Here is a 3,683-nt window from a genome sequence, read left to right as displayed (position 1 = left end):
TTCACAAAACTCTTCAAATAACGAGCCGGGGCGAAGTTTTTGTTGCTTCCCTCCGAATGTGAAACTACGAACAGTGAGATACATTTATAAAAACAGAATAAAAATCACAGCTGTGATGCTTCAGATGAGTCAGTCACAAACTCTGCTTCAGGTTATTTCATCCTTTTTAATCAAGTTTAGTCTCTTTGAGAAAAAAACAAAAACAAACAGACAGCAACAAAACAGACAGTACAGGTTTCATACAGGTGAACGCTAACGACAAAAGTGCAAAAAAAATAAAAAACAAAAACAAAACAAAAAAACCCTCCAAAATCTTTTTTTTTTTTTTTTTTTTTTTACAAACCCAAAATGGAAAAACGTGACATGGACAGAGATTTAGAAAAAAAAACTGTGAGTCTGGATCAGTCCACTTCCTGCTGGGAATCAACCCTGTTTCTATTTCTGCTGCTGCCAAAATCAAACTTTAAAGTGTGAACGTAACGAGGCTCAGTCAGACCTGCTGGACTGTGTTTGTGCTTTTATTTTGACAAAAATATCCTTATTTTCCTGTTAATGTACCAGTGTGTGTGTGTGTGTGTGTGTGTGTGTGTGTGTGTGTGTGTGTGTGAGGGGACAAGGTCAGCCTCTGTTTTTGGGGCTTTTATTTTGGTCAGAGGTTATGTAAGTTTTTTGTCTCACACTGTAAAAAATATCTGTTTAAAAAAAAGCTGGGAGACGTTTAGTGTTGATTGTTTATGGTTCAGCAGCTTCTGGTTTTATGTTTTTATGATCAGCTGTTTGAAAAATCAACAGAAAAATACACAAGAATTTAAATCATTTTAAATTAAATTAAACCTGCAGCTGATCGACGATATTTATTTTGCAATAAAAGGCCAAAAACAGGTGATAATTTTACTAATAATCAATATATTCAACAGTGTATTTTAATATTAACTTCAGCAGTGAAGGGAAGATTTTAAACCATCATTTTGTTTCTTTAAAAAGTTTTATTTCTGTTTCTGAAATCTTATATTTTAATGTTATTTATCTCGGCTGCATCAACTATTAATGGATGTTTATATTAAATATCATCCATATTTTCTGCTTTACTTTTTATTTTGCAAAGGCAACATTAATTCGACGGGGATTGCGTTGCAGAGCTCAGACAGAACTGACCTGAGATCTGAGGACAGACCGATCGATACCTCGGCGATCAATACTTTGATAGTCAAACGCTAAAAAACAGAACAAACATCAGCAGTGAAATTCTTTTCTGTTCTAATGCAGTCACAAGGCTGACGCTGATGTAACATGCACTTCACTTCAGTTATTATTATTTTAATGTTTTTCTCTGTAAACAATCAGGAAAAGATCAATGGAAGTAAATTTGCAAACGTCTTATTATTTTTAAACCTCTATGATGCTGCATCAAAACTTTTCCCGAGCGTAAAAGTTTGTCTTATTTTTCTTTCCGTATTTTATGTCACTGTTTGTCGGCTAAAGTTTTTATAGCAGCTAAACCATCTGTTAAAACATAATATAAAGACCTTTTTATGTCCTGTAAGAATGAAATACTGACTAACACGTACCAAATAATAATTTCAACTGAATTATTAACAGAGGAATTAAATAAATTTTATGAGTTTGAGAGACAGAAAAAAATGTGATGTATGAATGATCTCGGCTCTGGTGAAAAGACGTCTCGGTGTTTTGAGCTTTGAAGTTAAATTTTGTGATTTAAAAGCAAAATCTGAAATTTTAATCTAAAAAAGTGAAAAGTTCTGAGTCACGGAAACTAAAAGCAGGAACTTTATGAAACCTGCAACATGTTGAAATAAAGTCAGAAATTAAGTTTAAATTATGTAAAAAAAAAAACACCTTGTTGTCTTTTCACTGAAACCTTGTATCGTCATCAAACATTAATATCGGTATCAGACTGAAAATGCCCCCCCCCCCCCCCCCCCCCCCCCCCACCTCTGCTGAGGTCAGCTGATGTATGTTTTAAACTCGCTGTGCAGCTTTTACTCCCCCCAAAAAATTAAAATAAAAACACAAGTTGCACATACACATCATTGCAGTTGGCTGAAAACCTTGTATCTCCAATTGTCTCTTTTGATCACTGATCATTTCTCAGCTCCCCGGGTTCATTAAACCCTCCAGATAAATCCATAAACTGCAAGTAAATGAAACCAAAAGTGTCTTGAGTCATGTAAGGGGGAAGACCATGGGATGCGGTTGAAAGCACTGGCAAATTGGAGTGTGAAACTGCTGTTTCCAACGTCAAAAATGAACCTTCACACTGAAAAACATGAAGCTGTATTTATTAGTTTTTCCAAAAATAAAAGAGGTTTGTATTTTGGAGATACAAGTTTTTCATCTGACAACAGCTGTATATATTTGTGTGTGTGTGTGTGTGTGTGTGTGTGTGTGTGTGTGTGTGAGATGCAGGGCCTGATTATTGTTTGGAGACGCTCTTTGTTTTCATTTGAAAAAGAAAAAGTTCCCAGAGGCCTCCACCCTCCGCCGGCCACTCTACAACTTTTACCCGGAAACCGAAGCAGATCAGCGGGTCATAAAACTGGGATGAACCGCGGCAAAAAAAAAAAGTGATGTTTCGTTCTTTGAGAATTAGGATGTTGTTTGTACGTGCGGCCCTTTAGCGCACATGCGCAGAAGAATTTACGCTCATACAGGCCTGGACACACACACACACACACACACACACACACACACACACATGATCAAATCAAGTGAAAATGACAATCTGGGCTTCATGATAATGAACAGAAAACATAGAAAAACACGTCGTTTTGCATAATTTTATATGAAGAGTTCTATTCCAAAAACATTTATATCCACTCTTTTATTTATTTCTGCTTTATTTAACTGGAAAGTCTGAGTCACAGATTCAGTTTGTAGCTGTGAAAAGCAGCAGCTCGTTGTCATTAGCTTCACTACATGACAAAACTGTTTATTTATTTTTGGATATCTGCATTTTGGAAGGAAACTCTTCACAGTGCAGTTTAATTATTCATATTATTATTCATATTATTTATTATTAGGCCTGTCCGGGGTCAAACCTGAGTAGAGATATGATTTGTAGGCTTATTTTTCCTCTCAAAACCCCTGATTGTCTCTGCTGATTTTAAGGCTTCGTTTATTCATTATTTACTTATATTCAAAAGTTTTTTCCTCCCCCCCAAAAAAAGAGAAAAAGAAAAAGTTTTGATTGTCTTTTGTTCTCCTTGATTGTCTCAAAATTCATAAATAATAATTAACCCTGTATAAGTCCACCCCCCCTTTTTTTTTCCTCAATACTGATGAGTATACACTGACAAATAGAATTTAAATACATTGTACAATAAATACAAAACATAAATAAAAGACTCAAAGAAAGTACTGAAAATCTTTGTACAAGATATAAATAGCTTGAAATATACTTATAGCGTTACCTTTGGCAAGTCTAGTTTACAGTTGTACAACCCGCGGGTAACAAAAGTTTGTCCCTTTTTCAACAGAATGCAGAAATCATCAAAATAAACCCGGTGCACTTCCGGGCAGAATATGGCCAAAAAAAGTTTCACTTCATATATATTTTTTGCGATCAATGTTTGATATTTACCACTTTTTTTTGCCCTTAACGTGACGTCTCTTGTGCGTCCTCGTCCCGGTGCCATCGACGAAGAGGTGACGGAGGGTGGGGG

At 35.5% G+C, this 3,683-nt stretch overlaps 1 protein-coding gene across 1 annotated transcript in view; it reads right to left on the bottom strand.

Moving 5' to 3' along the window:
- Positions 1-1,984: 1,984 nt before the first annotated feature.
- foxg1b (forkhead box G1b) overlaps positions 1,985-3,683 on the bottom strand; it is a 3,367-nt gene continuing 1,668 nt past the window's right edge. Inside the window, exon 1 of the mRNA XM_056394839.1 lies at positions 1,985-3,683. This exon is cut by the window's right edge and continues 1,668 nt beyond it. The gene's annotated coding sequence lies outside the window, so the exon portion shown is untranslated.

Source organism: Seriola aureovittata, chromosome 14, assembly GCF_021018895.1.
Source record: "Seriola aureovittata isolate HTS-2021-v1 ecotype China chromosome 14, ASM2101889v1, whole genome shotgun sequence".
Lineage (NCBI taxonomy): Eukaryota > Metazoa > Chordata > Actinopteri > Carangiformes > Carangidae > Seriola > Seriola aureovittata.
Note: the sequence above shows the minus strand (reverse complement) of the source record. Positions and strands in the feature narration are given on the sequence as shown.